The sequence below is a fragment of the Nilaparvata lugens genome, chromosome 4, assembly GCF_014356525.2.
Source record: "Nilaparvata lugens isolate BPH chromosome 4, ASM1435652v1, whole genome shotgun sequence".
In the NCBI taxonomy this organism is placed as follows: domain Eukaryota; kingdom Metazoa; phylum Arthropoda; class Insecta; order Hemiptera; family Delphacidae; genus Nilaparvata; species Nilaparvata lugens.
In genome coordinates, this window is record NC_052507.1 from 34093251 (window position 1) to 34119127 (window position 25877).

General features: G+C 34.8%; 1 protein-coding gene across 9 annotated transcripts in view; it reads right to left on the reverse strand.

Moving 5' to 3' along the window:
- LOC111054858 (steroid hormone receptor ERR2) overlaps positions 1 to 25877 on the reverse strand; it is a 71333-nt gene that overhangs the window by 21440 nt on the left and 24016 nt on the right. Inside the window, exon 1 of one of the 9 annotated variants that reach the window (XM_039427366.1) lies at positions 12081 to 12187. The exons of the other annotated variants lie outside the window; for them this stretch is intronic. The gene's annotated coding sequence lies outside the window, so the exon portion shown is untranslated. Of the gene's footprint in view, positions 1 to 12080; positions 12188 to 25877 lie in introns of those variants that run through there. 9 annotated transcript variants of the gene reach the window in all.

The window sequence follows — 25877 nt, forward strand, 5'->3', positions numbered from 1 at the left end:
GTATCATACAATTTTAACAACACAATTACAATTATAAAATGAATATTAGAACCCACATAGACTATTACGTCCGTGTGTGGGAGCAGTTCTTAAGATTAGTTGTGTTACAATAAAAAATATTGGGCTATAAGTATAAGATACATACGGTAAATGAAATAAAAATAGATTATATTTAATATATTTTTAGGATTAATTGTATAAAAAAAATCAATTTGAATTTGAGAAGGAAGAAAAGATAGATCCATTGGAAGAAAATTAGACAATCGGCTTGTAATAATACCTATTTTTATAATTTATTAATAATATTATTATTTTCATCACACCAGAACAGCCGGAATCGCTTTTTGCAAAATGTATTTGGTAAGAAAAACAGATTAAAATTTGAATTTCAAACATAAGGTGATTTGATTAAATTCTCTGCATCCTGCCATCCAACATACATTAACCATTCAGAAATTCTGTGCTTTAACACTACAGTGACTCGGCCCGCCCCAGCCTCAACTATTTCTGGAGGAAGGTTTCTATAGAGCCATTGCGAAATGTAAAATGAATTGTGCCTTTGCAAACTGATACTAATAGTAGGATTAAATAAACGTGACATTGTTTGGTTTCTGGTTAGATGACTGTGTTGAATCTCTCTGAAAAAAAGTGTCCTTATTATTGAAAATGTAAATTACTAAAGTTTTTATGAAAATCTGCCTAACATTCATTACTGGAAATATATTGAATAGTAGATTGGTGGGAAAACGCTGGTTTTTTTGTAATATGGTTTTAATTATCAACCTCTGGGCGACCCAGATTCGTCTGTCAATATATTGTAAAGAAGTGTGTTACTAGAAAAACAAATACATAAGTAATAAATCAAGAGTAACAATAAGAGTATCAATAAGTAGTAACACAAGAAAATCTAGGAAGAGAGATAATGTAAGTGACTTGAAGTGGTGATTCTCCCGTATTTGTAAGAAGAAAATATTTGTAAGTTTATGTTGCAGGTCCAGAACTTACGAACATCATAAACTCAACAAATCATGTCAATATCCTTACTTCCAACAGGTTCAGGACTTACCGACACTGAACAATTGCATTCTAAATAAACCTTAACTATGAAAGTCAATTGAGATTCATTAAAATCAATTTAATTCAAGAGTTCATTGAGATTCATGGAATTCTATTCAATATTCGAATTTCTTCAGTAATTTCAATGGTTTTCCTGATTACATCTGAATAGATCTACGATTCATTGAATAATTATTTTAAAGGAAGAAATATTTTTCAGGCATTTGAAATCAAAGCTGAAATAATTTTTTTCAATTATTATTAAGCGTAGAGCTCCCAACGTGGAAGATTATGGGTGAAAATGATTCATTATCAAGAATGAGAAACGTGTGTGTTGTTATATTCATGCTTTTCGTTTGCATTAAGAAAAATTCAGCTTGTATTTGTTTGCTTCTTCTTGTTAGCTTTGCTATTATTTTAATTGAAGAAGAACCTGAATCCGAATATTGGTAGACCTATTAAAAGGTACCTCAGCTATGAAGGTGACACTACAGTATAATCGAGAAAACTCAATGTTTTGAAATATTTCAGTCAATAGAAGATGACAATGCTCGTGAAAAACAGTCGAGCATTAAGATGAGAAGCAATAGAGCGCGATTGCCGAGCCAAATAAAATAAATTGAAACGATCAGTTGCGTAAGTTATGCGACTCCTTGAAAGGGAAAACAAGGAGAGGTGCATGGCACAGCTTGATATAAAATCGCTCAGGTTATAGAATAGAGAGAGAGGCCCTTCCCACCTGCCATCATTGCACTACTGATGCCGCCTCTAACCAGCCAAGTCAAGGTCGCTGTCATTGTACAACTATTATTCAAATCAAATCGTGCAAAACTGATTTTTAAATAAATTGGGACGGTACAGCAAGACACGGATGGAGCAGAAAAATTAATGCAATTCCTATTTTAATTGCTCCTAGTCTAGTTAATATGAGAAGATTGAAGAGTGTATGAGATATGCACTACTAGATGACTCCAATGAGATCAGTATGAATGATAATGAGAGTATTTTTAAAAATGGCTCTCATTCCATTCTGGGCAATTATAGACCTATCTCTTTGGTTTCAGTGTTTTCTAAATTATTAGAGAAAATAATAAAAAAAAGACTGTTAGAATTTCTAAACATGAACAATTTTTTCTACAGTCGCCAGTTTGGCTTCCGAGAGGGCTTTAGCACTGAGATGGCTCTTGAAAGCTTTATGGCTACTATATATGTTAGTCTTAACTCTAAAACTACACCCTGTGTTGCTGGTCTTTTTCTCGACATAAAGAAAGCGTTCGATACAGTGAACCACTCTGTATTACTTGAGAAATTGTACAGAGCGGGCATAAGAGGTGTGGCGCACAATTGGTTTGCCTCATATTTGAGTGGTCGATCACAGTATGTAGTGATTGGGAATGCTAAGAGTGAAATCCTGAATGTTGAATATGAAGTGCCACAGGGCTCAGTTTTGGGTCCTGTGCTATTTAAAATTTTCATAAATGACCTTTTTCAGGGGAACTTCAATGGATCCCCCCGTTTCATTTGCTGATGATACAGCTTCCTCATATTGTAGCCAAGATAGTGAAAATCTTTATATTAAGATTCAGGAAGATTTAAATAGATTGCTTGTGTGGTTTAATTTCAACGGGCTCGCTCTCAATGTATCAAAAACTAAATATTTGCTTTTCTCCATGTCTAACGCCTGGCAATTACAATCACAATTGGAATTTCATAATGGTGCTTGTGATAAGAGAAGAAACTGTGATTGCGACATTGTAATACAGTCCGACTCTATGAAATATCTTGGTGTTGTGCTTGATGATAGGCTGACTTGGTCTAATCATATTAGAAATCTGAGAACATATATTTTTATTCTCCTGAGAAAATTTTATTTTCTTAGAAAAATGCTTCCTCAGGCAGTCTTGAGGGAATTGTATTTTGCTTTGGTTGACTCAAAAATTAACTTTGGTATAACTTGGTGGGGCTCTACATATAAAACCAATTTAAAGCCTCTAGTCACCTTACAAAAATCAATAATCCGAGTGATGAAAGGTGTTAGGAGAACAGAACACTCGTTCCCAATCTTCCAATTTTACAAATGTCTACCACTGCAGTATATTTTTGTTTTTAAGGTTCTGCCTTCTTACTGTTTGTTATAAGGTGATCGCAGTAGGCTGGTATATGAGGAGGATCACCTATATAGCACAAGAAGTGCAACTAATAACATTTTAAGGCTTCCTAGACCACATACAACCTTTTTCCAAAAATCATTTGTTTTCCTTGGCCCCAAATTTTTCAACAATGTGCCTGATTCAATTAAAAGAACTAATAATATTTTTCCATTTAAAAAACAGATTTTCTAATGGCTTATTAGTATTTCACCAGAACTTATTGAAAGTTTATTCATTGTAACTAATTAAATTGTAAAATAATAGCACTTGTTCACATGTAATTTCTATTCTTCAATTGCATGAATGGTGAGTGAATCTGCGAGTGAATATAGTAGCATTAACTAAATTTTTTTCACAAGAGACTCCTACTTGCAAACAAATTTTTTTATAATTTAGCAAGTAGTATTTTTGTTTTGACTAATAAATTATAGTGATTTTGTATGATAGTAACAAAATTCATTTTGTTTTATCAAATCCTAGTTGGATAAGTTTATTAATCTACAAAATGTTATATAATGTAAAGTGTCATTTATTTATGATGATGTCAAAATAAAAAAGTGATTTGATTTGAGTATTCTCAAAGTTCTTACTACTAGGAAGTAAGTATAACAAATTCAAGTATAAAGTGTGAGCAGTAGGGAGGAAGCTACAATTTCTTACAAGTAAAGTTCTTACAACTAGGAAGTAAGTATAAAAAATTGAAGTATAAAGTGTGAGTAGTAGGGAGTAAGCTACTTTTTTTCTATCAGGGAGGCATACGTACAAATTTTGAATTTCATTTATTGTACCAAAGACTATAATTATGACCATGAAGGAAGAACCAGGCTGAGCCTGTACCATTTCTCTACAAAATTTTTATAAAAAATTAATGTTGTCCAAAGGTATGAAATCACACATCACTGATTCGCCACTTAATTTCCAGTCTAGGAATAGTTATTTGAAAATGTTGAATTTTGAAGTTTGACGTGAGAAATAGAATAAATGAATGTACCACAGAAAACAATATATTAATGATTGAATTGTTGAACATTACAACTGTTGTGTCTACAAAGAAAACAGTTGACTTCAGTAAAAATTGCAAATAGAAAATCAACTCGATTGCCTATGACTAAGACTCGCTGTTAGGAATTTGGCATAACGCTCACCTTATAGTAGAATATCCATGATGAATGCCGATAGAATTGCTTATAAAGTTCCTGCACAATTTTATTAAATAGAAAAATAGAATACTCAACCGCAGGATTACAATTCAATACATTACAGTCAATGGAAAACGATTCAGTTTACATATGTTGAGAACATGTATTGAGACAATAATTATTGTACATTAAAGCAACGGAGAGAGAAAGTCCAGTTTAAGATTATGTAACATAAAATCGACCGACCATGTTCGCCTAGAAACTCAACTTGCAACAATCAACCAACCAACAGGTTTCACGGTACCAATCTACCAATACAACTAATTCTATTTCAACTTGGGTAACATACACGACGAATAGTAGTTGAGGAAAAAAGACTAGAGAAGTTGAGGAAAATCGAGACCAACCAGAAAATTTATTGCCAAAATAGTCTACATTGATAAGTGGTTCTCATTGAGAAAGGCGGTCTGCTGACGCAAACCTCATATTCGTTTTGAAAGATTACTCGCCTATTGGAAACCAGCGTGAATCGGAAGATTTTACCCATACCCAAGGATCTTCTCAGGTACATTTTCTTAAATCATCAAAAAAAGGAGTAAGCCCTTGTCAGATTTTATAAATAGAATGATACTACTGTTAATTAATTAAGAGAGTCGGCTATCAGCTGCCTAAGTGAACGGTTGGATTGTTGACGAGCTCTCTTATCGCCTTTAACCTAATCGTGTCAACTGTGTTCGGACTTGTGAAGTGTTTAATTTTATTTTTTGCTTGGTTTTAATGAGCAATACAGTGGATAAATATTTTAAATCTACGAGTGGAAGGCGAGAAGGTAAGAGACCTTTGAGTTCACCAGACGAAAATAGAAAGCAACAACCCAAAAAATCGACAACTACAATGACTGGAAATTCGTCAGAAGCGGTTCAATCTCAGAATATCGAGCAGGTTTTGAGTAGGTTATTGGATCAAAAACTTGAAATGGTAGCTTCTAAATCTGATATTGAGGATTTGAAGAACAGTTTAGGAAATATGTGCGCGGAGAATGAAAAACTGAAAAAGGAACTTAAAGTTGTACGAGATGAGAACATTCAGCTTAAGAGTAGGCTCATTAATTTAGAAGATAGATCCAGAAGGAATAATCTCATTTTTAAAGGACTAAAATATGTTGTAGAGTAGGGAATAGCCAGGTAATACCAGAAGAATTATTAAATCCAGAATGTAGAATAACATGGGATCGAAGATCAAAAGATTTAGTATTGAACCGTAGAGGTAGATTGATTTTAGACTTTTGTGAAAGATATGATTTAGTTATATTAAATGGAAGAACTATGGGTGATGAGTTAGGAGAGTTTACGTTCACGAGAGGTTCAGGTGCGTCAGTAATAGATTTATGTTGTGTGTCTAGAGTTATGCTTAATGATATTAATGATTTTAAGGTGAAACAAGAAATATTTTCTGATCATTTCCCTGTAGAGGTAGAAGTCATTGTGAGTGAGCTGCGAGTGAATGAGGATTATTTGTTGCCGCTACCGAGGTATGGTTGGCCAGGAAATATAGAGCGACAGTATCAAGAGCGTATAAGAAATAAATTGAATGAATCAGATGTGATTGAGGTTAGTGATGTTGAATGCGCTACAAATCGAATACTTGTAATAATTAAGGAGAGTATGAATGCACAGCGGGAGAGTAATAGAGTGAATGGTAAATTTAAACAGTTGTGGTATGATTGGCAGTGTGAAAGAGCGCGAGTGAGGTGTTTTAAAATGTTAAATTTGTTTAGAAATAGTAATTCCGAGATCACTAGACGTACATATTTAGAATTAAAATGTAATTATAAATTATTGTGCGATAATAAAAAGAAGAAGTATTATCAAGATGCGGCAGAAAAATTGGCTAATGTAAGAGACTCCAAAAACTTTTGGGAAACTGTGAGTTTATTTAAATCATCAAGAAGGTTAACTAGTAATGAAATAACACCGGAACAGTGGATAGGATTTTTTGAGCGCCAGTTTACAGCAGAGGCTCTAAGAGGTATTGAGGCACATGTGGGCCCTAGCAATAGGAGTGAGATCTTGGATGCAATTATAGGAAGGGATCAGTTAAAGGTAGCGCTGGAAAGAGGTAAAGATGGAAAAGCCCCTGGTACGGATGGAATACCGATAGAATTTTTTAAGAAAGCTCCCGTTGAACTGTTGGATATTATTTTGTCGCTATTCAATTTTATACTCCAAAACGCAGAAATACCAAGTTGTTTTAGTGAAACAGTTATTTTCCCCATATTCAAAAAGGTGATTTATCAGATGTAGAAAACTATAGAGGGATTTCGTTTGTAAACTCGATTGCTAAATGGTTTGCAGGGGTGATGCTTGGAAGACTAGAAAGGTGGGTGAACGTAAATAGAGTGTTATGTGAGTATCAGGCAGGCTTCCGAAAGGGATATTCGACTGCTGACAATATTTTCAACCTTGTTAGTATAATTAACTTGAAACTTAAAGGTAGAGGGAAGAAAATGTATTGTTTTTTCGTAGACTTGAAATCCGCGTATGATAAAATTGTTAGAGTAGCGCTCATACAGAAACTTTATGCGATGGGCTTGTCAGACCAGTTTATTAGAATTATTTCTAGTTTGTACGTAGACACAAAGGCCAGTATTTGGTGTGGAAAAAAGATGTCGAATTTTTTCGAGACAACATGCGGATTAAAACAAGGTTGATTGATGTCCCCGTTGCTCTTCTCCTTGTTTATTAATGATTTGAGTGATAGCTTAAGGGAGGGAATCTGGTTGGATGATTTAAACGTAAAGGTTCTGCTGTATGCGGATGATTTAGTTTTATTAGCATCTACACCAAAGGCTTTGCAGAGAATGGTTGATGATATCCAGTGTTATTGTGAAAGGTGGGGTCTAGTGATAAATAGAGGAAAGTCTAAAATAGTTGTATTTAGGAAGGGAGGACGCTTGGCGGAGCATGAGAAATGGTATCTAGGTGGTGAGGAGATAGAAGTGGTGAACAGGTACAAATATTTGGGCGTTATCCTAACATCAAGATTATCATTTGCCGAACATATTAGAGAGCGATCGTCACTAGCAAAATTTGGAATGAATGGTGTCTGGCGTAACTTCATTGCTAACAATAACATAGATATGAAGGTGAAGTGGAAAGTTTATAGAGCAGTAGTAAGAACAGTGGCAACATATGGAGCACAGGTCTGGGGTTGTAAAAACTATGATGTTCTAGAAACCTTGCCAAGATATTTTGCTAAAAAACTTTTTATGTTACCGCAATCGACTCCCAATTACATAGTTCACTTAGAACTGGATATTGAACCAATTTTCTTATTTATAATAAAGTTACACGTGGAATTTATTTTTAGAATAGTTATGAAATTGCCCCGAGGAAGGCTGCCTAGAGTATTAGCAGAGAAAGTATTAATAAGTAAGATTTCATGGTACAAGGAATGGAGGAGATGGGATGATGAATTTGGGTGTAATCTAGTAAGATGTTTGAATGAAAAGAGTGAATGGAGGAATAAATTTAGTTATTTGTGTGAGAAAATGAGAGATGAGTGGGTACGAAGGATGAATGAAGCCCAGTTTCACGGATTGTATAAACGGTTAGAGCGGCAGAACGATAGTAGATCTTATCTTGAAGGTCATTTTGATAGGAGGAAGATAAGTTTATTAGTTAAGGCTAGGGGGTATCTTTTCCACCTCAATTTTTCGCACGGCAGAGAAGTAACACAATGGCGATGCTCATTATGTAACAGGGGCGAGATAGAGGATATGCTTCACTTTATGGGGGCTTGCCCGATGTTAGGGGGTGTTCGTAGAGTATACTTAGGTAAATATGTACTCACTGAGGCAGAAGTAGTTGAGTGGATAAATGGGAAAGATTGGGGAAAATTGATGAGTTTCTTGAAATTGGCTCTTAAACTTAGAAAAGATTTAATAGAAGAATTCAACTATTAAAACCGACTCCTGGCAGACAGGATATGCCATAATAATGTCTTGTTTTTTCTTATTATGTTAAAGGTGTTTTATTTAGTTTTTGCTATTTCTTTATATGAATTTCATTTTTTGTAATATGTTTGAATCATCAATAAAGTCATTTTTACTACTACTTACTACTACTACTACTACTACTACTACTACTACTTTTAATTTGGTAAATTGTTAATCTTAATCAATTAAATTAAAAATCATTCGATTGAATAATATCAAAAGAATAAGTAAGCGTAGTATATGTCATATTTTGATAGTCTAGTAAATTTTTAATAAGAAGTATTCAAGCAATGATAATTCATGTGGGAAGGAAGACAAATACAGTATTCAGATGAATTATTAAAGAAACCTTAGGCAACTCCTTCCTTGAATGAATTCTCTAAACAGTTAATAAAATTCAACATTATATGAAATATTGTAATAATATTCATGAAGAATGATTGAAATATAATTTAATTGTAGAATTAAAACTTGAAATAACAAACCTAATAATGAACAGTATACTGAAGAATATAAAATACCTGTGGAATATATTTATACAAGTTGATATTCTAATGCTATGTTACCGAGAGGATTTCTTTGCCAATAAAAGCCATAAGTATACAAGCATAAATTCACTCATGAATACATACCATGGAGGTATCTCAGATTGTATCTCTTTCAAGTACTCAAGTACTTACAAGACCCAAAATTGGAATGAAGTTACTTATGTTCACATAACCATATGGATCTTGTACTGATCCTAATAGCCTGTAGGAATTCCACAGAGAATAGATTGTCAATTTATTAGGATTGGGCAGTACCGGTATGTATTTTCGAAATTCTATTCCCATATTTGAAATATGAGAGTAAAGAATACAATGGAAAACCAATTGGGTCAATCATGTAATAATACTTCCAAATTCTATATAAGATGTTTCGCAATCTATTTGAAGTACATAAAATTAAAACTTGAAATAACAAACCTATTGATGAATAGTATACTGAACAATATAGAATACATGTATTAGTACAACAATTGATATCAGAACTTGGCGAACGTTTACAAATCAGAATTTCAATATTATTCAACAGTAGGTCAGCTGGATGACAAGAAAGGTATAAAACGTCCCACAGAATAAAATTCAACCAAGTATGTTCTATAACAGTAGATCGACGACGACAGTAGTTTGTGGCATTGGAAACTGGACACATGGATGAGTTTCGAATTAACTAAAAACACAGTAAACCAGAACAATCACCACTCGAAACGGAAAAAGATAGAAGGAAAAAGGCACTGAAATAGTGCACCTGTATGGCAGGAAGTATTTTGTAACCTTAGCTTATTTCTAATTATTTGTCCATGTCAACTGTGACACACTGTTCCCAAGTGAGATAACAAATGCAAAACGATTTCAATTTTGTTTTTGGATTTACATTATCTTGCTAGTCTTAATTTTGAACTCTGAAGAATTTCCTAAATAAAAATTAAATGAATTTCAAAAAATGTGTTTCTTGTTAAGTTCAGAATCGACTCTTTCCAGAATAGATTATTTTATTTATGCACTGCTCATTTGTAGTATTTATGTAGAACTGCTCATGAAACAAAGATAGTCTACCATCCAAATAGATAATGAATAATATGACAGGAAATAATAATAATATAGTTTACACCTTGATAACAGAATTATAAAATGAATCGCCTCATACCTACACTGCTCTTCATGAAATATTATAATGATACTAATAATCCACAAAATACAGACAGCAATTCCTAGAATAGGAACATGGAATACATGAATTGCAAGCTGAATCGAGAGCGCTCTAGCAAAATATGTGTCTCGTTTTGGACAGACCTCTACTTGCTTTCCTCTGCTCAGTGCATTAACAGGGCGACAGAACCACGCTTATGGATTGCATTAGTTTTGGTAGCAGTGTAACAGCCATGTGAAATAAATTATGGCAGGTAGGCATCAACAATATACAACACATTACAGTATATATAATGATATGAAGGAGGTGCCACCTATAAACCTATATCACAGCCAGTATGCAGTCTACAGTAGCCAGGGCCCCATGCCAGCAACTACCAAAACACACACAAACACACACACACACACACACACACACACACCCTGGAACACAACAATCAATCTTACACATTGTGCACATTGACATTATTTATAATGCAATAGAATTTTTCATCTTAAAGTCATTCAGATGCCATCCTGGAGAAGTGGTTCATCTAATTTTTTTTCAAATTATTTTTGTATTTATTATTGATGGTAGTCATGATAATTTTTGTTATTTATTTATTCATTTATTGTTCAAATCACAGTAATTGACTCTGACAACACTTATTACGATTATTACTTTATCAATTTCAGCAATTGATTGAACCTACAATACTCAGAGAAGAGGTTTAAGGTTGTTTATGTTAAATTCCCTAGGAACTTTTATTATATAGATTAGTCTTCAATTAAAACTCTGTAACAATATAAAATGGGTAGATGTTTCAATATATTTTATATTGATTTAATTTGTCTTTTTGTTTTCAAGTTTTACAAGTTGTTCATTTTTTGAAGTAATCATTTATTATTAATTTAGTATTCATCCTCATCTATTAACCTTAATCTTGTTCAACTTGAAATATTTATGTAAGAGAAAGTTGTTTAGGATAAAACGAATTTGAATTGATATCTTTACTGGATCAAGCAAAGTAAATATAATATTAGATTTAGGCAATACAGACCCTTAACATAATTTTTATTTCTGGATAGCTTCAAAGTCTACGGTCTACATCAAGATATTTTTATTAGTTTTTCAACTGCGTACGGTAATTCTTTCGGATATCGGTCACATTTTTATTAGAATTTGACTTTTATATCCGATAAGAATCAGAAGTAGGCTAAAAATGCAAAAATCGATTTGTTCAAAAATGAATGAAATTGAATTTGTCAAAATTTGAATTTATAATACGGCACATGAATAATACCGTATTTCACTTTGTCATTATACAACTATCTTTCCAATGGAACAAATTAATAAGAGTAATGAGAGGACGAAAATTAGAGTTATTCAGTTAGCCTATCACAGCCAAAACTAGCGGCACAATAAATGGTATTTGATGTCTAAGCCAAGAATTAGAGGTAGCCTACTTCAATAATCAAACCTTGACTATATGAGATTCATAAGCTCGAAATAAACTAGTTCAACTGTGTTTAAAAAATAAAAACTAGAATATAAATTTTATTATTTATAAATTTTTAACAACATTTTTTGCTATCAATATTTAGTGAAAACTACACCAACTTCGAATGATTTCTATAAAATATTATACCGTAAATTATGATCCTTCTACTTATGGTAATGGTAAAATCTTTGTTGGATACAGTCCGAAAAATGCAGTACATATTTGCGCTATAATATCATTTTTATCCTCCTAATAAAAAACATCGTGATTATATAAATTTTCACATACTTTTCGCTACAATCATTTGACCAGAGAAGATATTAAAGAAAATCATTGTTATTTTTAGTAGCAGGAAAAGTTTCAAAGGAATTGGAGAAATAATCTCCATCCAAATTGAAAAAAGGAAAAACTTGATGGAAGGAACTTTTACTGACTCAAATATTGCATTTTGAAAGCAATTCTCTACTACAATAAGTATTTATTATTTATCATTAACTACAATGAATTTCAACTACAAAAGTTAGACTACAATGACAGATTCAATGAGACCATAATATATAATTTACCTGATTGAAATCACCATATTGATTTGCATTGGAACTTTGATAGATTCATAAACTGATCCAACTTGACAATAGATGAGAATGATTCAAATAATATGGTCAGCAATAAGTGTTAGATGTATGCACTACTTTCATTTGTTTTCAGTTGTATCTTTGTTCGGTTCGTCATTTTTGAATCTGGCGCGCTTCCAGTGCCAACTTAATGTGTTTCCCCTTATTTTTTCCCCAGTCGTAAGTTCGTCACGCATTTATTGCTTTTGTGTCTTGTATTATTATCGTCTGACTCTTTGATCATTTTATGGTCATTGCGATTGTATTTTTTTAATCTCTTTCAAGACTTTCTGTGAAGTTTTGAGTCTTTTGCTTTGTGTTTTTCTTGTCATTTCCTGTTAGTTCCACATCGTTCCGCATCCGCCTTTTTGGTTGTAGGATCTTCACTCGTCGACAACATGGCCGTTCGTTAGCGTCTTTCTCCATAAGTCACAGTCACCAAAATTTCTGAGTTTCCCGTATTTTTCACATTTTACCAATGTCTGGTTTTAAATCTTGTTACGTTAATCATATTCGACGTTTTGAGTCATAAATCATTAATTTCTCTTCGTTATTTATTGAAATAGCTCAATATTTCAATTTGTGCACCGCGTCCTCGTGGACAACTTTTACTCAAAGTGTGTTTTCTCCGCATTGGCCGTTTCCTTCGGCAAAACTCAGGCTTCCTCCTAAGCACGGCAGCTTAGGATAACTTCTACGAGGAATTCGTTCTCAGTTCAAGCTGTTCTGGATCGTCTTCTATTCTCTTGTCAGTCTTGGTCTTACCACGCTGTCACCTCTCGGGGGGCCTTCAACCTTAGAAGGTTCCGTTGATAGTACTCTGCTGCTTCAACATCTCTACTGTGCACTCACAGTATTCGTCGTAGAAGGTCGTCTGGAGTTCAACTTCATCGGGTGTTCAATCCATTTGAACACATACTTGGTGGACCTCCATGTTCACAAGTCTACAAGTCGAGGCTGGTCGCACTTTGTCCTCTCCTGGGCATTCCTACTTCTTCAATTCAACATGTCTCAAGCTGAGTAATTTTATATTTTATCCTCAATTTCATTTTGTATTTTTTTAGGCTACTTTGTCATAATCTCCCGTTTAATGTGTGTTATTATTGGATTCACAATTAATCGTTCAATATATTTGAAACATTGCATTTTGAAGCTTCACCTTTGCTTCATATTTTGAACAGCAATTTTCATTGCAAATTCAAATTTTTACATAACCTTACCTTGAAGCCACAGCGCTTCAGTGAACTTTTCAGTTTTTCCTAATTATGTTTATTGTATTATAAGCATTCTAAGTATTGCTTTACTAGTTCTGGTAATAGCTATTACAAATTCTCGGACTTGTCATTAAATCGCCTTTCGGCGTATATTTCATAATAACCTATATTTTGTAACCCGATTTACATAAGCATTCTAAGTATTGCTTTACTAGTTTTGATACAAGCCATTACAAATTTGGACTTGTCTTTGCATCGCTCTTCAGCGTATTTTTCTTTTGTGTAATCTGTTTTGTTTACATTTCCATTTACATAACCTACTTTGTTTTACAACGTTTTATTTGCTAGCCTATGTGTAACCTTGCTACAGATCTTTTCCTATTGCAGTTATTACAATAATTAGCCCTTGCTATTATTATTATCTTTATTCAAGTCACATTTTTTACTAGTTTTGAATCTACTGACTTAGTAATTTGATTAGGTTGCTACCGCAATATAGCGTTCAAATAATTGTGCTATTGTTTTGATGTGTGTAATAATTATGTATTGATGAGCTTTCTACCAATTTTAGACAGCACTAAATAATTTTCATTTTTACCAACATTTTTGTCAACTTATGTTTTCTACGATTGAGACGTTTCAAGTCTTTATCTCGATTTATTCAAGACTCAAATCGATCTAATCATTCAAGCATTTTGTTAGCATCTTGCGCATACCCTGTTTTACATATCATCCTATATTGTATTATTCTTTTGTTGTACTAATTAACCTTTGTATTTACAGCTAATGTTCTCTGTAGATATTTTGTATACCTATTGAATTATCAAATTGTTTTGTCTTTACGAATTTGGTCTAGTACCTAAATTAAATTTTCATAAAGCAATTCACCCCTTTGAAAATTATATTTTCTTAATAATTCATGGTCAATTTGAGTAGTAGGCATTAAAATAACTTTGCAATTTATCTAATTTCATACAATTATTTTAAAGTCAATTTTGTATTTAAGATACATCAAATTCTCTTTTTTCTGCTTTTGTGCTTATGTGCCCATCTGAAATCTAGTTACAGCAACTGCTGTTTTTGTTCATATAAATTTTTTACTATTTTCTGTTGTTTATTAAATTGAATATTGTTAACCAATCTTTTCATTTGGTGTCTTACCCTTTTTTCTTAGCTACTATCAGAGTTACCATTTTGCCTCCAAGCTGCAATCAGTCTTGCAAGCACAGTGGTTACTCATCTCGGATATGTGGAATTTCGTCCATGCAAGTAATAAGACTTATTTATTTCTTACTCATCATTTTTATTCATTCGGCTCATTGCCACACAAATAAGATACAGTCCACTAATTTCTCTTGGACAAATTCTTCATGTTTTTGGTCCTCGCGTGCCGGCTGATCTCAGTGATCCTTGGAGGCCATCCTCATATTTCCATTTGTAAAGTCCCATTTCACTTTCACTGGACAATCAGTAATTGCTGAAATTTTTATCGATGCCAAATGATTGGATCTCTTGTGTATTTTTTAAATGTCTGTGTATTGTGTTAAACTTACTTAGGATTAACGCACTGTGTATTCTGGTTTTCATGCTATTGCTGCAATTGCCGAGCGCACTGCTACGTACTGGCACAACATTGCAACCACCTGTTTGACTCACCACACCGCACTGCGCACAAGCTGGCCCAAGTCTTGCCGCTCAATCGCTCTTCGTTGCACCCAAGATCAACGAACCTGCTACTGTTCTATGTGACAAGAACATTTTTGCGCACAGCTATTACTGTGGATGGTGCTCAGGTCGTATTATAAATTTATATTTGTAATTAGTATTTTTCAATATGTCGTCCAAGTCAAAAGCAAGTACAAAACCAAAATCCATGGTTCAACAATGGATTGGTGTAGCTAGAGAAATTGTGCGAATTCATAGCGAGTATATGAATGCAATCATTAGAAACACTGATGATTTTCAAAAATTGTTAACCGTAAGATCTCGACTATCTAAATTAGAAGAGCTCTATGATGATTGTTTCTTTCAAATCGATCATGAATCTATCGATCATGACGCTCATGTATCTTGTATGCAAAAGTTCACTGAAGTTATAGCTAAACTTACTATTACTTGTGAATCTTTCGAAAGTCAGCAACAGATGCTACAGCATCAAACTTGTGACAACCAAATCTTATCTCATGACATATCACAAGATATGCCCGTACAAGATTTGCACATAAATAATCAAATGACATATCCTAATGTGTCTCAGCAAACAGCTGTTGGTAATCAACCAGTAGTGAGAAATCCCACTCATAATCAAATGTCACCTTCAGTGGCTGAAGTCAATCAACCTCAACCTCAATCACCACCTCATTATACTCGGCAGCCCGATTTTCAATTTCAGGGTTTTAAACTCCCAGAGATTCCGCTCCCCAGTTTCGGAGGAGATTTTGAGCGTTGGTTAGAATTTCGTTCATCATTCTCGGCTATAGTTGCTGATAACGTTTCTGTGTCACCTAGTGTAAAGTTTCAATACTTAAAGCAAGCCCTCAGTGGTGAAGCTCTTAACCGTATTTTGAACGTTCCACATGGAAATTTTGACTTAGCTTGGACTTTGCTTAAGCAGCGTTATGACAACCCTCGCTTAATAGCAGACACTCATGTTGCTGCTATCTTAACGCCACCTGCTCTGAATTCAAATTCAGCTCCCTCTTGGAGAAATTTCATTGACCATCTCAAAACAAACATTCATGCTTTAGAGTCAATCAATTTAGAAGTTGATATCAAAAGTTTGCTTTACATGTATATTTTTACTTCTCGTTTTGATGCTCGCACATTGAGAGATTGGGAAAGACACATCTCATTAGTTGCTGTTCCCTCAATGGAAAATCTATGGAGTTTCATGGAAGCTCAACATAAAGTAGCGCAAGCCGTTTCTTCAAGTACTGCAAGCAACTCAAAGGAATTTCATAAATCTGTTATTAATAATGGCAACAATGCTAAGGCAATGCATTCCACAAGTAAGCCTGCTGCTCAGCAGCAATTCAATAACAATAATAGGTTTAAATCTAATCAATTTCAGAAAAGTGTTGCTTGTTTGTTTTGCAAAGAAACAAGTCATAACGTTTTCAGCTGTCCATCATTGCTCAAGCTGGCTCCCAGTGCTCGTGGAGAAGCTGTCAAGAGAAAGTCACTCTGTTTCAATTGTTTGAAGCCCTATGCTTTTGGACATTCCTGTCTAGGTGCCTGTCGTCAATGCGGTAGGAAGCACCACACTCTGCTGCATGAAGGTTCCTTCAATGCCAACGTAGGAAATGGTAATAATGCTGTTTCAAATAGTATTCAATCTAGTCCTGTGCAACCTGTGTTAGGTTCCTGCGCATGTTCAACAATTAACTCGCCGTCGACATCGAGGTCTTCAAGAGAAGTTGACAGTCACCAGACTAGCAGTTATCAACCTGCCACTAGCACATACCCAATCAGTGACTTAGGTTGCTCAGGCAGTTCGCATCAGTCTTCCGCTCATACGGATCCAGTTTTTAAAGCATCCAACAATCATATTGCAATTTATTCCAGTTGTTCTGCTTTCAGCAACAACAATCAGAGGTCTTCTCTTTCTATTATGCCTACTGCTGAAGTTATGGTTTTGGACTCGACAGGTCAACCCGTTTTGTGCCGCGCATTATTGGATACAGGCAGTGATTCTTGCTTAATAGCTGGACACTTAGCTACTCGCCTAGGACTTCCTATGTTGCACAAAGATATCATGATTCACACTGTTTCCAGTACTCCCGTAAAATCCACTGTTGTGCATTCAGTAACTGTCAAGTCGACAGACCAAAGTTGGTCCACCACAGAGGAATTTTTAGTTGTGAACAAAATCTCTTTAAATTTGCCAGCATCCAAATTGGATCTCTCAGAATTTCAAATTCCTACTACAATCAAATTGGCAGATCCTCATTTTGATCAACCCAAGGGAATTGATATTCTTCTTAATGTGTCAGTTTTTGCATCCATCATGACTGGTGGACAAATCAAGGTCGATCCATGTTGTCCCATCATTCAAAACACACGACTAGGTTGGATAGTGTTTGGTAAATTGAAACTTTCTCAGCCTATTTGCAGCCCCAATCATGCAAATTCGAACTTTGTCTCTAGTTTTGAAATTTCTAATCAATTGGAAAAATTCTGGAAAACTGAAGAGCTCACTCCGATTGCACCCCTAACTGCTGAAGAAGTCAAGGTTGAAAAACATTACAATGAAACCACAATGCGTTTAGAAGATGGTCGATTTATGGTCGCCCTTCCACGTAAGGATAATTTTTTCACTTTAGGGCAATCCGAATTTCAAGCGCGAAAGCGATTCAGTTCATTAGAAAAACGACTTTCCACTCAACCTGAGTTGAAATCTCAATATGTGGAATTCATGCGCGAATATCAAGAATTGAATCATATGACTCTGGTTGATCCCCCATCTGATCATGAAAAGGTGTACTACATTCCCCACCACGCAGTTTTCAAGCCGGACTCAACCACCACCAAATTAAGAGTAGTCTTTGATGCCAGTGCTAAAACGAATTCTGGAGTGTCGCTCAATGAGCTCCTGTTCAAAGGGCCCACAGTTCAACCAGACTTGTTTGATATCGTGTTACGTTTTCGTATGCATAAAATTGCTTTCACAGCTGATATAGCTAAGATGTACCGTCAAGTTCTTCTTCAGTCTTCTGATAGAAATTTTCATAGAATCTTTTGGCGAGATGATCCGTCATTGCCGCTACAACAATTTCAGTTGAACACCATTACTTATGGTACCGCTCCTGCTGCATTTCTTGCTACGCGCACTTTGAATAAGCTTGCGGAATTAGAGACTAGTCCCGATTCTCCGGTCTATCAATCCGTTCACCAGGATTTCTACATTGATGATTGTATCACGGGCGGACCTGATGTCAAAACAGCTATTTCACTTGCTCAACAATTAATTCTCTTACTTCAAAGCGGAGGTTTTGAATTAAGAAAGTTCATGTCTTGCTCATCTGAGCTCTTAGCATCAATTCCATCTCATTTAGTTGAAACTTCAGTCATCAAGCCCGTCTCTGAAGCTGATGGAAGTATTACAAAAGCATTAGGTCTAATGTGGAATTCCAGTTTGGATGAATTGTCCATTGCATCAAACGTTTCTAAAGATTTGCAAAAATCGTCTTTCACCAAACGTGAAATACTTTCAGTAGTAGCTAGTATTTATGATCCGCTTGGTCTTGTAAGTCCTGTAGTTGTTCTTCCCAAAATTTTTCTACAAAAATTGTGGTTGCTGAAATTAGACTGGGATGAAAAGCTTCCTACCGATTTGTTAAAAGAATGGCTCAATATTTTCCATCAATTACCTGATGTGCCGCAAATTTCAATTCCTCGTTGTGTTCTCAGTGTACATGCAAATTCAGCCATTGAACTGCATGGTTTTTCAGACGCCAGTTCCACCGCTTTTGGCGCTTGCGTTTATGCTCGATCTGTCTCAGATAACATACAAACTCGTTTGATATGTTCGAAATCACGTGTAGCTCCACTCAAAATACTTTCCATTCCTAAGTTGGAACTTCAGGCCGCTTTATTGTTAGCGCGTCTCATAAATCGAGTTGTCAAAGCTTTTAACTTACTTGGTATATCAATTTCAAATGTATTTCTCTGGTCTGATTCCACTACAGTATGCAACTGGATACGTGCTATACCCGATAGAAAAGATGTATTCGTAGCTGTCCGCGTTGCTGAAATTCAAGAGACTACATCCTTTTGTACATGGAATCACGTACGCACTTCAAATAACCCAGCCGATGTAATCTCAAGGGGTTTGACGCCAGCAGAGCTTGCTAAAAATAACCTATGGTGGCATGGTCCTTCCTGGTTAGCCAAGCCCTCAGATCATTGGGATTCATTTTCTTCAAATGTTGCTGTGTCCAATGTTGCTAACATTGCAATTGTCAATGAGGTTTCAGTGTCAGTATTTTCAAAATTATTTTCTCGATTATCTAACCCTTTCAAATTAATACGAGTTGTAGCCTACAGTTTGCGTTTTATTCACAATGTTCGGCATTCTAGCACACGTTGTTTTGGTGAATTGTCTGTAGCTGAAATTCAGGAGGCAGAACTTCATGTCTTGAAAATTGTTCAGCAGGAATCCTTTGGTCCTGAACTTCATCAATTGCGAGCGAAAACCGAGTTGGATTCTCGCAATAATTTGCATTCACTTTCGCCGTTTTTGCATGTTGACAATTTGCTCAGAGTCGGTGGTAGACTTGTGCATGCTGATGTACCCTTTGACTTTCAACATCAGATATTGCTCCCATGTAAGCACAAATTCACTAAGGCATTAGTAATAGCCACTCATCAACGTTTGTGTCATGCTGGTGTACAAGCTACTATGGCTTCGCTTAGACAGCGATTCTGGATCCCATCTACTAGACGTGTAGTCAAAAGTATTCTACGCTCCTGTGTCAAATGTTTCCGTTTTTCTCATGTCAAAGCTGAACAGATTATGGGACAACTCCCTGCAGTTCGTGTGAATATTGGTTCACCTTTTCTAAATGTAGGCGTCGATTACATGGGACCTCTTACCTTGCGTTTAGGCGGCCCTAAGTCTCGCACATTTGCTAAAGCTCATATAGCTTTATTTGTTTGCATGGTCACACGTGCCGTACATCTTGAAGTGGTCACAGAATTGTCTACCAAGGCCTTTCTTGCCGCGCTTACTCGTTTCGTTTCAATCCGTGGTATTCCTAATTCAATATATTCCGATAATGGCACTGCCTTTGCAGGTGCTAACAGTGAGCTTCAAGAGCTATACAAATTTCTTGCTGATTCGCAAAATCAACGTGTTCTTCAAACCGCAGCCACTAGTTGGCGGATACAATGGAATTTCATCCCGCCTCGTGCTCCCCACTTCGGAGGTTTGTGGGAACGCTCCATTAAGAGTTTCAAAAGTATTTTTAAAATTATCACTATCAATCAAATACTTAATTTTGAAGAGATGTATACCCTCAGTGCTCAGATTGGTGCTATTTTGAACTCTAGGCCCATCGTTCCGCTTTCAGAAGATCCGCATGATTTGGCGTATCTTTCACCAGGTCACTTCCTAATTGGTCGTCCCCTAAATGCACTTCCTACAAAACAACCTAAAACCAACCACATAAATCATCTTGCTCGTTGGCAAAGGATTGCGGACTTAAATCGTCAACTTTGGGATCGCTGGTCACAGGAGTATCTTGTTACGTTGCAACAAAAGCAAAAATGGACATCGTCGTCAGACAACATTGTCGTCGGCACGCTGGTGCTGCTCAAAGATCCAGGTGCCCCTCCCGCGGTCTGGAAATTAGGTCGAATCACTGAGGTGATTAAAGGTGTGGACAACAAAGTTAGAGTTGTCATGGTCTTTACTGAAGCTGGTACTTATAAGCGTGCAATCTCCAGCATCGCTCCACTTCCATTGGACGAAGAGTCTGAAAGTATCGCATCCATCTAACATATTTTATTTTTCATCTGTTGTGCAATTCCTTGAATTTCCCAACGGGCCCACTCTATGTTAGATGTATGCACTACTTTCATTTGTTTTCAGTTGTATCTTTGTTCGGTTCGTCATTTTTGAATCTGGCGCGCTTCCAGTGCCAACTTAATGTGTTTCCCCTTATTTTTTCCCCAGTCGTAAGTTCGTCACGCATTTATTGCTTTTGTGTCTTGTATTATTATCGTCTGACTCTTTAATCATTTTATGGTCATTGCGATTGTATTTTTTTAATCTCTTTCAAGACTTTCTGTGAAGTTTTGAGTCTTTGCGTTGTGTTTTTCTTGTCATTTCCTGTTAGTTCCACATCGTTCCGCATCCGCCCTTTTGGTTGTAGGATCTTCACTCGTCGACAACATGGCCGTTCGTTAGCGTCTTTCTCCATAAGTCACAGTCACCAAAATTTCTGAGTTTCCCGTATTTTTCACATTTTACCAATGTCTGGTTTTAAATCTTGTTACGTTAATCATATTCGACGTTTTGAGTCATAAATCATTAATTTCTCTTCGTTATTTATTGAAATAGCTCAATATTTCAATTTGTGCACCGCGTCCTCGTGGACAACTTTTACTCAAAGTGTGTTTTCTCCGCATTGGCCGTTTCCTTCGGCAAAACTCAGACTTCCTCCTAAGCACGGCAGCTTAGGATAACTTCTACGAGGAATTCGTTCCCAGTTCAAGCTGTTCTGGATCGTCTTCTATTCTCTTGTCAGTCTTGGTCTTACCACGCTGTCACCTCTCGGGGGGCCTTCAACCTTAGAAGGTTCCGTTGATAGTACTCTGCTGCTTCAACATCTCTACTGTGCACTCACAGTATTCGTCGTAGAAGGTCGTCTGGAGTTCAACTTCATCGGGTGTTCAATCCATTTGAACACATACTTGGTGGACCTCCATGTTCACAAGTCTACAAGTCGAGGCTGGTCGCACTTTGTCCTCTCCTGGGCATTCCTACTTCTTCAATTCAACATGTCTCAAGCTGAGTAATTTTATATTTTATCCTCAATTTCATTTTGTATTTTTTTAGGCTACTTTGTCATAATCTCCCGTTTAATGTGTGTTATTATTGGATTCACAATTAATCGTTCAATATATTTGAAACATCGCATTTTGAAGCTTCACCTTTGCTTCATATTTTGAACAGCAATTTTCATTGCAAATTCAATTTTTACATAACCTTACCTTGAAGCCACAGCGCTTCAGTGAACTTTTCAGTTTTTCCTAATTATGTTTATTGTATTATAAGCATTCTAAGTATTGCTTTACTAGTTCTGGTAATAGCTATTACAAATTCTCGGACTTGTCATTAAATCGCCTTTCGGCGTATATTTCATAATAACCTATATTTTGTAACCCAATTTACATAAGCATTCTAAGTATTGCTTTACTAGTTTTGATACAAGCCATTACAAATTTGGACTTGTCTTTGCATCGCTCTTCAGCGTATTTTTCTTTTGTGTAATCTGTTTTGTTTACATTTCCATTTACATAACCTACTTTGTTTTACAACGTTTTATTTGCTAGCCTATGTGTAACCTTGCTACAGATCTTTTCCTATTGCAGTTATTACAATAATTAGCCCTTGCTATTATTATATCTTTATTCAAGTCACATTTTTACTAGTTTTGAATCTACTGACTTAGTAATTTGATTAGGTTGCTACCGCAATATAGCGTTCAAATAATTGTGCTATTGTTTTGATGTGTGTAATAATTATGTATTGATGAGCTTTCTACCAATTTTAGACAGCACTAAATAATTTTCATTTTTACCAACATTTTTGTCAACTTATGTTTTCTACGATTGAGACGTTTCAAGTCTTTATCTCGATTTATTCAAGACTCAAATCGATCTAATCATTCAAGCATTTTGTTAGCATCTTGCGCATACCCTGTTTTACATATCATCCTATATTGTATTATTCTTTTGTTGTACTAATTAACCTTTGTATTTACAGCTAATGTTCTCTGTAGATATTTTGTATACCTATTGAATTATCAAATTGTTTTGTCTTTACGAATTTGGTCTAGTACCTAAATTAAATTTTCATAAAGCAATTCACCCCTTTGAAAATTATATTTTCTTAATAATTCATGGTCAATTTGAGTAGTAGGCATTAAAATAACTTTGCAATTTATCTAATTTCATACAATTATTTTAAAGTCAATTTTGTATTTAAGATACATCAAATTCTCTTTTTTCTGCTTTTGTGCTTATGTGCCCATCTGAAATCTAGTTACAGCAACTGCTGTTTTTGTTCATATAAATTTTTTACTATTTTCTGTTGTTTATTAAATTGAATATTGTTAACCAATCTTTTCATTTGGTGTCTTACCCTTTTTTCTTAGCTACTATCAGAGTTACCATTTTGCCTCCAAGCTGCAATCAGTCTTGCAAGCACAGTGGTTACTCATCTCGGATATGTGGAATTTCGTCCATGCAAGTAATAAGACTTATTTATTTCTTACTCATCATTTTTATTCATTCGGCTCATTGCCACACAAATAAGATACAGTCCACTAATTTCTCTTGGACAAATTCTTCAATAAGAGGTATCATAGCCAGCATCGGCACCGCACTGTTGTTATCTGAGCGAAACCAGATGTTCACAAGTAAAACAGTGAAGCACACTGTGCCCATGCCGATGTCAAATTGCTTTTAGCGTTCACCCACAAGTGGAGGCAAGCAATGGTTATTAATAACTTGCCATGCATGAATCAGTTGTCAACAGCGGATGTCTTTGAAAAACGATATTCAACTTTACCCGTCAGCTCACCTATATGTCTTAGGTCTACCGTAGCTACTCAAACTGATGTTGATAATATTTCAGTTTAGATACATTGTCACCGTCATATTGAAACTGAAATCGATATCACAGATTCAGACGTTGGACGGATGAAAATGAACATGCTTCAATGCTTCATGAGATATACCAATAGAGAGATAGTAGTAAGAGAGATTGCAATAAAATAATAATTTTGGGGATGAAATTCCTCCTCTAGATTCAAATATGGGAAAGTACCCCTGTTTCCAGACATTCTAAAAATTCTAAAATCCTCGGGGATTTTATTGCCTTTTATTTTTTAGGGTATGTAAGGGTATCACTGACATTCGTTTTACTCGTTATGGCATAACATTATCAACCAAAACAAAGCACAAACTTCCAACATTTCATCAAGTTAGCAAAGTATAATGGACATGTGGGTGAAGGATGTGTTTCCATTATTCTGTGCAACCATTATTATTATTCTGTGTTTACATTATTAAGTGCAACAAATTAATATCTCTAGAAACATTGGTAACACTGTGCTAAGCACTCTTCGTATATAAAATCCCATGGAATACTGAAAACACAGTAATAAAGGTATTGCCTATCTCCTATTGGAATAAAACCTAGGTTTCAAGGCATCAACAGTAAGTAAGGTTGAATTGAACCTCGGAACCGCAATCCATGTTGTTTCCACCTAACTATCATCCATGTTGTATCAACTTAACAGACAACTAATGATGATGATGCCTTGGGCAATGAAACCAAGGTTGTGTATCAATAAAACCTTTTCAGTAGAAGAAACAATATTTTGTGTTTTTATTTCATCATAAAACAAATCTATAACATCTCTGGCAGCAGTCTCCAATTTTTTTTTTAAATCTTATAACCCTGAACAAAATATAACGGTATATTATATTATTAAAACTATAAATTATACATTAGAATAATATTAAGATTGAGTTGACCGAAAGTAATGAATATTTATGATGTAAATATTGCAGTTTCAAAATCTTGATAATATCTGAGTTCCCTCCTATGTAAACAAGTTTTGAGAACAGAAACTATCTTAAATGAAGGTTCATTACTCATCTTACGAAAAGTGAAAACTGGTTTCAAAACGAAGTGAAACAGCTACTATTCTTGTTTTATATCAGGTTCCATAACACGCATATAACCTGTCACTCAACAGGTTTCCTAAGGAGAATAAATGAGATTAAATAATTTTGAAACTGGATAAAAAACATAATTTTGCATTTGAAGAATCAATGATGAGTGTATAAGAAATTTGGTATTTTTTAGTTATAAATACATTGAAGGCATGCATAAAACAATAATGTAATTCGAAAAACATACAATTCACTTTATAAATATAGCCTATTCATCTCAATCACAGTTACAATTATTCAGTGATAGAAACTAATAATAATGAGTGCCAATTAAAAAATTGATTTCATCTCAAAATTGTATCTATGACGTGTGTAGCTATCCAAGGTTGGTATTGAAATTATCAGGTTCGAAGTCCGATCAACACAATGTAGAAAAATCAAATTAGACAATAACGAGATTTTTTGCAACCTTTTGCAACAGAAATAAAACATTTTTTGCTAATTATAAATACAACATTTCTGATACTCTAATTTAATTCAGAATTGATCGAATGCCAGTACCAACTGGTAATTATTTTAATTGCTTTTCTCTATTTTTTTTACAATTATTTAAAATATTTTCAAAGCGTTGATAACTATGTTTACAAACAATGCTAGACAGTTCATCGATAAATTTTGAAGCATATTAAAAAAATCTGCGAAAGTTTAACAAACGTTTTAGAAAATTAACGGGACGTTTGTTGAAACAGTTGGGCGAAATGTTAATTATAATTTTTATCAAATGGTTTACCATATGTCTAAGGTTTCACAGCAACAAATTACACCAGAACATAAAATCAGTGAATCTATTGTTTTTTTTTTAATTTGGTTTCAATTGAAACATTGTCAATGTAATTTGTCACAATGTAACTGTAATTTCACCAGAGTAACTACAGTGGAAATTGGTCAACTGCAAATCCAAATTGTTAATATGGTAGAATAAGCAACATTCAAGTTGATTCTAAATATCATCAAACTCTTCTTACATTAATTTTTTGGCAAAGAATCAGTGAAAATATTGCTAATTAATGAAATAATTTATGCAGGATGTGCAGCAAATAAGATCAATTTTAATCACTGATCAGCG